We start from the raw sequence: 12,284 nt of genomic DNA on the forward strand, positions 1-12,284 counted from the left end.
CTGACAACAGTGATATTGGAAGAGGAGTTCAGAGAATTTTTTTCAGTGTTGCTGTGAATAACAAATTGTGCACCTGGCTCGGGACATAACTATCTCAAAGCGATTGTTGTCTGATGCAACTTAGTGAATAAGTAATATCACCTGGAGAGATCCTCTGGGAAATTGTCATAAAGTGCAGTTTAAAGAAATATAAAGTTTTAAAGTGAATCACAGAAAGGACACGCTACAACTAGAAACAAAACAGCCAATTACATGGGTTTGAGAGGAGAACGGACTAAGGTAAACAGGCGAAACAGACTGAAATGTGTGCCTGTAAATGAACAGTGGAAATCATTTGAATGAACAGTGTAAATCACTCAACGAAAGAACATTCCATTGAAGCAGACAGCACGAAATTCCCACCGGACCCTCACTCAGGACAAAATGTATCATATTAGATTATGAGGATGAGAAGATCATCACAAAGTACTTAAAATGAGAGCGTGTTGAAGGAGTAGGTGTTAAAGGGATTGCAAAGGGTCTGCTAGAAGGGCGAAGGCAATGGGAAGGGGAATCATTGTCAAGGTTTAATGTCACAAAAGGAACAGGGAGAGGTGAAGGTGCTGGAGGTGGTAAGAGTGTTACAGAGAGTGGTCAGTGTATGAACAGTGTTACAAAGGCAGAATGAATTGCTGCAGCTGGATGTGTTTGCAGAGGTAGGGAGGGACATATGTATTTTTATTTATCCATTCATGGGATGTGGGTGTCACTGTTAATTACCCAGAGGACAGCTCAGAGTCAGCCATATTGCAGTGGGTCTGGAGTCACATGTTAGCCAGACCATGTTAGAATATCAGATGTCCTTCCCTAAAGGAGGTAAGTGAACCAGATGAGTTCTTCCCACTGATCAACAATGCTTTTATGGCGACCTGACCAATATCTTGTACAGATACAACATGACATCCCAACTCCAACTCTTAATGCACTGCCCAATGAAGGAAACTAGCCCAAACACCTGCTTCACCAGCCTGTCTACCTGTGACGCCACTTTCAAAGAACTGTGTACCTGCATTCCTGGGTCACTGATTGACAAAACTACCCAGGGCCCGAACATTAACTGTACAATCCCGCCCTGGTTTGTTTCAACAAAATGGAGCACTTCACATTTATCTAATTAAACTCCATCTGCTATTCTTCAGCCCACTATCCCAGCAGTACTGTTCATCCCGTTGTACCACAGATAACCTTCTTCACTGTCCAGTTTACCACCAATTCCAGTGTCACCCAAAAAACTTATTTAACGGGAAACCAATATTCCCATCCAAACCATTTATCCAAATAACAAACAACAGTGGACCCACTACACCGCTGGTCACATGCCTCCAGTCAGAAAAACAACATGTGTCCCATCACCCTCTGTCTCCTATCATCAAGCCCAATTTTCTGTCCGGTTGACGAGCTTCTCGTGAACGCCATATCCTTTTACACTGATCTGAGCTTATTACCCAGTTTAAGATACGACAGGTAGAACACAGAACAGTACATAACAAGACCCTTCGGCCATGGTGACATGCCAATCCTTTATCCGACCGTAAGATTAAAAAAGAATGGCAGATAAAGTTTAATTCTGATAAATGCGAGGTGCTCCATTTTAGGAAAGTACATCTTAACAGCACTCAAACACCTAATGGTAAGGCACTAAGGAGTGTTGCTGAATAAAGAGACCTTGTGGTGCAGGTTCATAGCACCTTGAAAGTAGAATCGCAGGCAGATAGGATAGTGAAGGCGGCGTTTGGTATGCTTTCCTTTATTGGTCAGAGTACAGAGTACAGGAGTTGCGAGGTCATGTTGCGACTGTACAGCACATTAGCGAGGCCATTGTTGGAATATTGCGTGCAATTTTGGTCTCCTTACTATCAGAAATCTGTTGGGAAACTTGAAAGGGTTCAGAAAAGATTTGCAAGAATGTTGCCAGGGTTAGAGGATTTGAGCTACAGGGAGAGTGTCAGAGGCTGTGGGGTGACCTTATAGAGGTTTACAAAATTATGAGGGGCATAGATAAGGTAAACAGACAAAGTACTTTCCATAGAGTGGGGGAGTCCAGAACTAGAGGGCATAGGTTTAGGGTGAGAGGGGAAAGATATGAGAGAGACCTAAGGGGCAACTTTTTCACGCAGAGAGTGGTACGTGTATGGAATGAGCTGCCTGAAGAAGTGGTGGAGGCTGGTACAATGGCAACATTTAAGAGGTATTTGGATGTGTATATGAATTGGAGGGGTTTTGAGGGATGTGGGCCGAGTGCTGGCAGGTGGGACTAGATTAGTTTGGGATATCTGGTCGGCATGGACGGGTTGGACTAAAGTCTCTGTTTCTTTGCTGTACATCTCTATGACTCTAACTTCCATACCCTTCATTTTATTATCATCCATGTGCCTATCCAGAAGTATACTAAATGTCCCTAATGCATCTAATTTTGCTTCCACCGCTGGCAGTGCATTCCACATACACCACTCTGTATGTAACGAGCCTACCTCTGAAATCTCCCCTTAACCATCCGCTTATCACCCGAAAATTATACCCCCTTGTAATAGCTATTTATGTCAGTGTCAAAAAATCTCTCTCAATTCGCTCTATGACTCTCATCACCTTGTTCACTCTGCCAAGTTACCCGTCACCCTTCTTCACTCCAATGAGAAAAGCTTTAGCTCCCTCAAACTTTCTTCATAAGACATGCCCTCCAGTGCAGGCAGCAATCTGGTAAATCTCCTCTTTACCCTCTCTAAAGCTTCCACATCCTTCCTGTAATGAAGGGACCAGAACTGAACAAAATATTCCATCTGGGGTCTAACCAGGGCTCTATAGAGCTACAGCATAACCTCACAGCTTTAAAACTCACATCTCAAACTAATGAAATCCAACACAATATATTTCTTCTTAACAAGCCTATCAGCCTAGGTGGCAACTTTGAGGGATCTAGGGACTTGGAACCCAAGATCCCTCTGTTCCTCCACACTGCCAAGGATCCTACCTTTAACCCTGTATCCTGCATTCAAATTCAATCTTCAAAATGAATGACTCCACACTTTTTCAGATTGAACTCCATCTGCCACTTCTCAGCCCAGCTCTACATCCTGTCATTGTCCCATTGCAACCTACAACAGCCCTCCACACTATCCACCACTCCACCAACCTTCGTGTCTTTGGCAAACTTATTTACCAACTCTTCCACTCACACATCCAACTTCTTCATAAAATCACAAAGAGCAGAGGTACTGTAACAACTCCCTGCAGAAAACCACAGGTCACTCAGCTCCAGGATGAATTGTTTCTATCTATCATCACCCTCTGTCTTGTGTGGGCCAGTAATCCCGTATCCAGACAGACAGGTTTCCCTGTATACTTTCTGAATGAGCCAGAAAGGTGTTTCATCACATTCTCAAAAGATTCAGTAAGACATGTAAGGCATGACCTACCCCATACAAAATCATGCTGACTACCTCTAATCAAACTATGGTTTCCCAAGGAATAATAAAATCCTGTCTCTCAGAGTCATCTCCAATAATCTGCACACCACAGACATAAGACTGACAGGTGTGCATTTCCCAGGATTATCCCTATTCCCTTTCCTGAAAAAGGGACTAATATTTTCCTGCCTACAATCATCTGGTAAGACTCCATTGGACACTAAGGGCGCAAAGGTCATCATCAGGTGCACAGCAATCCATTCCCTCGCTTGTGTACTAACTTTGGACGCATCTCGTCTGGTTCAGCTACGTATCTATCCTTATCTTTTACGAAATTCTCAGCATATCATCCTTCTTAACATCTACCTGTACACGTACATCAGCCTGTTTCACGCTGTCCTCACAAACGACAAGACCCTTCTCAGCAGTGAATACTGAGACATAGTATTCATTAAGGACCTCTCATTAAGGAGCTCCTTTATCTCAGAATCTCCTCGAACAACTTCCCCATCACTGGGGTCACTGGGCTGTAATTTCCTGGCTTTTCACTGCAGCCCTTAAGTGACGGAACAGCATTAGCAATCCTCCAGTCTTCCGACACCTGTTGATAATATAAGTATCTCTGTTCGGGATACTTCAATCTCTTCCCGAGCTTCCCACAATATTCTCGCACAGACCTAATGAGCTCCTGAGGATTGATCTACCTTTATTTGTTTTAAAATTCCAACACTTTCTCTTCTCTAGTGAGGATTCTTTCCAAGACATCACTATTTATTTCCACAAGTTCCCGAGCTTCCATGTCTTTCGCCACCGTAAAGACAGACAAGACTATTTTGTCTATTATCTCACCCGTCTCCTCTGGTTCCACACATTGGTGATCTTATTGATCTTTAAGGGGCCCTATTCTCTACCAAATTACTCTTTAGCCCTTATTGAAACTGGTGCAAAGTTCAAATTCAAATACACCATATCCCCTGTAACATTACACCCCTCCTACACCCTTACAATTCTGCCATTTATATTCACACCAACAGATTAAATCCAACAGGATAAAAAACAAATTCTCTTTTAGCAAATGTGTTTCTAAGTGGCCAGTTATTGTATATTGACATATCCTTTCTAACAATTTCAGCATTCTGGGGCAGATGCTGGGAAGTTAGAAAACTTAACAGTGCAGCACAGAAACAGACCATTCGGCCCACCACGTCTCTGTTGTCTAAGATACTATTCTAACTCATACCATCTGTCTGCACGTGGTCCATATCCCTCTATTCTCTACCTGTTCATGTTTCTGTCTAAATCCCACTTGAAACCTTTGCTCACGTTTCTGCTTCTACGACCTCCCTCAGTAACATCCACTCTACATAAAAACTTGCCTCACACATCTCGTTTAAACTTCCTCTTTCTCACCTTAAACCAGTATTTGAAACCAGCTCTAGTATTTGAAACTTACACACTGAAAAAGAGATTCTGATTATCTAAATTATCTAACCCTGTCCCAAATGTTATATTACTGTACCTGGTCACCTGTCAGCCTCTTACACTATCATTAAAAAATCCAACTTTGTATAATTTCCTCTTACACCGAACACACTCTTAAAAATCCCGAACACAGGCAACGTGCTGATTAACCCCTTTTGTCCCCTCTCCAAAGCCTCTACATTCTTCCTATTGTGTGGAGATGAGACATGCACTAGGTACTCCAAAGGTGGCCAAACAACCATTTGATACAATTACAACATCAGATGCAAATCATGATACCCAACGTTGTGACCGATGAAGGTCAGTGCTCCATTTACTTTCTTTCCCATCTGAAACACTTTTGTTACCATTTTCTGGGAGTTACTGACTTGCACCAAGATCCTTCTGTATATCAGTATCCCTCAGCATGATAACTTTCTTCTTGAATTTGACATCATCTCACACTTGTCTAGATTAAACTCAATTTGCCATTTCTGTCTATCTCTCCAACTGTCCTGTCACCTCCTGCAGATTTTAGTTAATCAGGGAAACAAGGGTTTTGTGGAAAAGTCGGGAAAGTAGAGTTGAACTGCCATGATCTGATTGAAGGACAGAGCTTACTCAATGGGCCAAATGGCCTCATTCCCCTCCTAAATCTCACGGTCTGAGCACAAACTCAAAATGTCTTGCTTAATATTATTTGTCTCTGCTCACAAAACTCCTTTATAATGGGATTCTTGGATATTTATAAGTACACAGCATTTGATCTACAAATATGATATGATGTTATAGAAAACTCTCACATACAATCCAGTATTCTATCCGTTACAGCACTGATACCCTTTGCTGTATGAGTCGGCATGGAAACCACTGTCATACACAGTTACTGTACTGCCCTTGCTACAAGTCTATTCAGTATCCTGATTGTAACCATATTGACATTACCATCACTGTCTGGTACCTCCAAAAGAATTCATGCTAACAGTTGCTGCTGCTTGCTTATTCTCAGCTCCACTTTTGATATTCAGATCTAATGACTTTCTTATTAAGCATTCACCTCATCCTACCTTCACAACTCGTTGGCTTTTTTGCCTAGTATGCCTATTGGGACTAGATTGGGTTGGAATATCTGCTCAGCATGGATGGGTTAAACCGAAGGGTCGGTTTCCATGCTGTACATCTCTCTGACTCTATCCCAACAACCCTTCAGTATTCACTTCCCAGCGATGGTCATTCTGCAGCTAAATCTCCGGAATGACAGTTCCATCATATCTGATCACTGTCATTCCTTCTCCCTTATGGCGAAAACAGGGAATCATTCCACGGTATGACAGTTCCATCATATCTGATCACTGTCATTCCTTCTCCCTTATGGCGAAAACAGGGAGTCATTCCTCGGTAGTGGCGGGTTGAACAGATGCATAGAGGTTACAGAGATAGAGCGGCTTACAGGACTCGAGGATGTTAGAGTTAAACAGAGTTATATCTGGTCAAGAATGTCAGTGGGACACAGGAGTTTGGGGATTGGAGGAACTTTCAGAGATAGAAGAGGGAGCTGGATTAGATTCTGGAGATAATGATAGGGATGGAGATAGGAAGAGGTAGGCAGACGAAGAGGCACAGTCAGGGAGCTGTTTCATCTAGGGGATTATTGTGCATACTAACAGAGATATGGAAGGTTGTCCTGAATGAAGACGTTTACAGATATAAGAAGGCTTCTAGGCTCTGGAGGCTACATAGCTAGGAATGCAATGGAGAATGTCAGATTGCTGGGTGGGAGACAGTTACACAGATGGGGAGGGTTGCACAAACTGAAAGAGGTTCCTGTGGCCGCGAGGGGTATGGTGTCAGGAATGAAGATGAAGTTTAACAAGATAAAGATCAAAGAATTGGAGCAGGATAAGGAGATTACAAATTTTTCACAGCTAAGGAAGGGTTGTGGGAGCTGGAGAAGATTACATAGATAGGAACCGATGGAGAGGTGAAAGACAAATACATAGACATGGAATGTGGTATTGATCGGAGGAGCTTACAAGGATAGACAGGGCTGTCAGGGTTTACAGGGATGAAAGAATTTAGTATCTACTGGAAACGTTTAGGAATTAGTGTTTTCGGGACTGGAGAATCTGACAGAGACAATGACAGAGGTGTGGTGTGGACTAGAGGAGATTCCAAACCGAGGAAGGATTATGTGGACTGCAGGATATTACTGAGATCACGAATGCAGCATGGGTCAGGATTGATGCCTGCGATCCCCTGTGCTGTCGCATTGAGGACCAGTACAGCAGAGGTGAAAGCAAGACACTCACAAGATGGTTAGAATGAAGCCTAGAATGTTGCTGTACCCTGCCCAGCTCTGTATCGATGTCCGCTCTTCCAGGTCTGAATATAGAATTCTACTACCTCCACCCTGTGCTGTTTACTGTGAGTGAACTTACCGGCTGCAGGATTTACTGAAGGCTCCAGATCTCCCTTTCTCTCTGGCTGACAAACCAGCTTCAATTAGGTGATGGATGAGACTGAAGTTAGGAACTTCCTGATTATCTGCATGAGACAGAATGGGAAATTAGATTGATGCAATGTGGATAACACATGCAGAGTGGCACTGAGTCCAGCAGAGATCTTAAAAATCCCAGTCTCCATCCCTTGCCTGTGCTGCTGGGTCTCTCTGGAGTGGACAATTCTGTTGCCCCCGGATCTCAGACCATCTGTAAGAGGGAGAAATGCTGACAGAGGCAGCAAATAGACCGACACAGTGAGGGATACCACATGGAGAGATAATGAGTGATATCACATTATTAGACACTATATTAACAGGGAATTGTTTGAATTTGTAACAAAGGCACTGGGATAATTGTGAGGGGATTCAACCTTCCTGTCACATGACAGAAGAGGCTGACTCTCTCCCACTCTCGGTGAGGGGTGGGAGGCTGGAGTTGGCTGTACAAACCGATGTGGCCTTCCACAGACTCTGTTACACTTGTGGAAGAAGGTGGACATGAGAAGGGAGTGGGTGGGGACATTGATGTGACAGCGCGCTCCTTGTGCTGTTTTCTCCTGGATTCCCATTTCCCCCACACCAAGTCCCGAAGTGTTCGGACTTCGGACGGTCTTGGCCCAGGACTTAACAGATTTGATTAAGAGATGAAAACAAATGATCAATTCTGAAGAAGCTAACGTTTAGAAATGTGGACGCATTTGTTAAAGAGATCTGAAGGGATTCTCCGAGCAGGAGGAGTGCAGTAGGAAGAGGAAACAGTGTCAGTGTTTAATCAGATGATCGGAACAGGGAGAATTGAAGGTGCTGGAGGTGATGAGAGTGTTACAGAGAGGGTCAAAGGCCTGAACAATGTTACAAAGCCAGTACGAATTGCTGCAGCTAGAGCTGTTTGCAGAGGTAGGGATGGACATACGTATTTTCATTGATTCATTCATGTTCTGAGGATGTCACCGGTTGGATCAACATACATTACCCCACTGCTAATTGCCTAGAAGCAGCTCAGAGTCAGCCATATTGCTGTAGGACTGGAGTCACATGTGAGTAAGACCAGGCAAGAATGCCAGATGTCCCTCCCTAAAGGACATACGTGAGCAAGTTGATTTTTTCCAGATAATCAACAATGCTTATACAGTGGCCTCATTAACGTCCTGTACAGATACACCATGACATTCCAACTCCTACTCTCAATGCTCTGCCCAATGAAGGGGAACCATCCCAAACGCCTGCTTCACCAGCCTGTCTACCCGTGACACTACTTTCAATACAACATCTTGCATTTCTCCACCTGTTATTCCGAACCTGACTGGTCCAGCAGTACTGTTGATCCCATTGTACTCTTCGATAACCCTCTTCACAGTCCACATTATCACCAATTTCAGTCTCACTCACAAGCTTGCTAACCATGGCTCCTGTATTATCATCCAAACTGTTTATATAAATGATTATATATAACCCAGCACCGAACCCCATGGCACACCGTTGGTCACAGGCCTGTAGTTTGAGCGGCAACCCTCTATGAACATGCTCTGTCTCCTACAGTTAATTCTGTTTTGTATCCAGTTGGTGAGCGTTCCCTGGTTATGTCTGATCTAAACTTACTATCCAGTCTGCCATACAGATCCTTGTCAAAGGCCTTGATAAAGTTCATGAGGATATCGTGTACTGCTCTGCTTTGACCTCTCACTTGTCTATCTCCACACTCACATTTAAGGCATGATTTCCCTTGCACAAAGGCATGCTTATGATCGTTAACCTGTCCTTACCTTTCCAAAGGCATGATGATCGTTTCCCTCAGAATCTCCTCCAACAACTTACCACCCCTGCATCAGTCTCACTGGTCTGTAGTGGCTGTTGATGATGCAAATATCTCTGGGAGGGGCCCTGCAATTTTCTCCCTGCCTTCTCACCAGGCGCTGGGATACATCTGATCATGTCCCAAGGTTTTATCTAACCATTATCATTTTAAGACATCCAGCACCTTCTGATCTCCAAGTGAATTCTTTTCAAGACATCACTATGTATTTTAACAACTTCCGAAGCTTCCATGTCTTTCTCCGTAGGAAATCCGAACACAAAATATGTGTTCAGTATCTCACCCATCAGCAGTAATTCCACACAGACAGCCTCATTGACCTTTCAGGGGCCCTATTCTCTCACGAGCTAATTTTTCGCCCTTTTTGAAACTTGCCAAAATGCTTCTGAAATTTCAGATATCCCTCTACCGCAACGAGCATCCCCCAACCTTATCTATTCTGCCATTTAAGGTCACACCAAAATATAGAATCCAACAGATTTAAAAATATTCCTTTTATATAATCATGCGTCTCCCATTGTATCTAAGCATCCAGTTATCATTTATTGTCATATTCTTCATAACACATTCTAGCCCGTTCCCGACTTACTGTCAGGCTAACACCGTTTGGTTTCAGACTGACTGCACAAAGGGCTTTGGAAATCCTTGTGAATCAATCTGAAGCAGGTAGCTTATAGGATCAGCAGGTCATAGAGAAGGCAAATCAAATGTTCTAATTTATTACAAAGGGAATGGAGTCTAAAAATCGGAAGGTCTTGCTAAAACGATGCAAGGTACAAGTCAGACCACTAATCGATTATGATGAACAGTATGCGTGCCCGAAGGAAAGACATTCTTGCATTAGAAGCAGGCCAGGGAAGGTTCACTCAGCTGATCCTGGAGATGTCGGATTTTCCAATGGGAAGAGGTGGAGTAGATTGCCCTTGAACCTTTTGGGGTTTTGAAGAATGGGAGATAAATTGAATGAAACATCCAGGATTCGGAGGGGCTTTGAAAGTTTAGATGTCGTTAAGTTAGAAAATTGAACAGAACAGCAGAGTAATAGGCCCTTCGGCCCACCATGGCTGTGCTAACCATGATGCTATTCTAAACTAATCCCATCTGCCTGCACATGGGCGATATCCCTCTGTTCTCTGCCTGTTCATGTTTCTGTCGAAATGCCCTTCAAATGTTTGCTCTTGTTGCCACCTCTCCCACTTCCTGAGCAGCTTCTACCCTCTCGGTAAAGACAACTGGCCTCATTCATCTCACTTAAAACTTCTCACTCTCACCTTAAACCGATGCACCCTAGTATTTGATATTTTTACATTGGAAGGAGGATTCCAACTATCCACAGTATTCACGCCTCTCCTAATACTATATACCTGTACCCGGTCACCCCTCAGTCTCCGATACTCACGCAAAACAATCCAACTGTGTCCAACCTCCTTACCGTAAACACATTCTCATCCACGCAACATTCTGCCAACCCTCTGTTGCACCCTCCCCAAAACCTCCACATCCTTCCTGTGGTGTGTCGATGAGAACGACACACAACCTTCCAAACATGGCCGAATGAAGTTTCATTCAGTCACAACATGACATGCAAATGTCTGTACTCAATACTGTGCCCAATAAAGGTACGCATACCATACTCCCCCTCTACTTCATCCTGTTGTGTTGTTATTTTTAGGGAGCTATGGATTTGCTTCCAATGTCTCTCTGTTTATCACTGTTTCCAACTAGTCAATTAGTGAACTTCTCTCTTCCATTTGACTTTATAAATTCATCACTTCACACCTGTCCCAATGAAATTCAATTTGCCACATCTCTGCACAACGTTCCAGCTGATCAACATACTGCTGCAACCTTTAACACTCTTCCTCACTATCCACAATTCCCCAAACTATCCCTAATCATTACATGCCTTTCTAAATGTCGTCTGCAAAATTACTACTCAAACTGCTGAACTTTTCATCTGAATCACAGATATAAATGACACACAGACATCGCAGCACTGATCCTTGTGAAACAGCATTGGCCACAGACGACCAAACAGAAATTTACCACTCCACATGCCTCTGTCTACTATCAACAAGAAAATATTACATCCTACTTAACAAAGGGCATAGATTGTGATTTGATCTTCCAGATCCCCCTTGCGATTTGGAAGCTGTCCATTCAAAATGACTCTATATTTTGATTCCCAGATTAAATTGGCTGTCTCACTCATGCACTGACTGCGTCCTTTCGTCACAACAAAACGGGACCTTGTTTGGTTTTTTTGCTGATCCTGCCTAAATCCCTACAATCCCTCAATAATCACATCCCAGCCATGGTCATTCTGCAGCCACACCTCCACAATAACAGTTCGATCATATCTGTTCTCTTCAGTTAATTTTGTCATTCCATCTGCCTTGTTGCAAATGTATGGCGCGTGTCACCCAGTGAGGGCCTTTGAGGGATGGTTAGAGGTCACAGAGTGGGAGAGATGTTTGAGGGCGCGACAATGTTGCAGGGTTAAATAAAGTTACATTTGCTACAGAATGTTCGCAGGAGAAAACATTTTATTGTTTGGAGGAAGTTAGAGAGATAAAGCGTCTTTGATTATATTCAAGAGATAGGGATGTGTGTCGGGTTGTGGATCATTACATGGACTATGTTGATCAGGGCGTAGAAACATTCACAGGATTCCAGGATGTCGTACATTTAACAACAGTCGTGGGATCTGGAGAATATCACAGTGATAGGAAGGATGGTACGGACTCGAGAATAATACAGGGAAAAGGTGGGTAGAATGGACTGGAGAATGTTGCAAGCACATGAAAGATTATATAAGCTGGAGAATGCTGCAGCAATGGAGAGGAGTATATGGACTGGAGGATGTTGCACGGAGAGGGATGAAGTTGTATACTAGATACAGTTAGAAGGAGAGATAAATTTATGCACTGGAAGGTATGTCAGAGAGAGTGAGTGGTGTGCATGCTGCAAGATTCGACAGGGATAGGGAAGCATGTAGAGATTGGAGAAGAGAGAGTGATAGAGAGTCTTGTGAGAGACCAGATTCACTTATGAGCATAGGATGTGC

Source organism: Chiloscyllium punctatum, chromosome 38 (assembly GCF_047496795.1).
Source record: "Chiloscyllium punctatum isolate Juve2018m chromosome 38, sChiPun1.3, whole genome shotgun sequence".
NCBI classification, from domain to species: domain Eukaryota; kingdom Metazoa; phylum Chordata; class Chondrichthyes; order Orectolobiformes; family Hemiscylliidae; genus Chiloscyllium; species Chiloscyllium punctatum.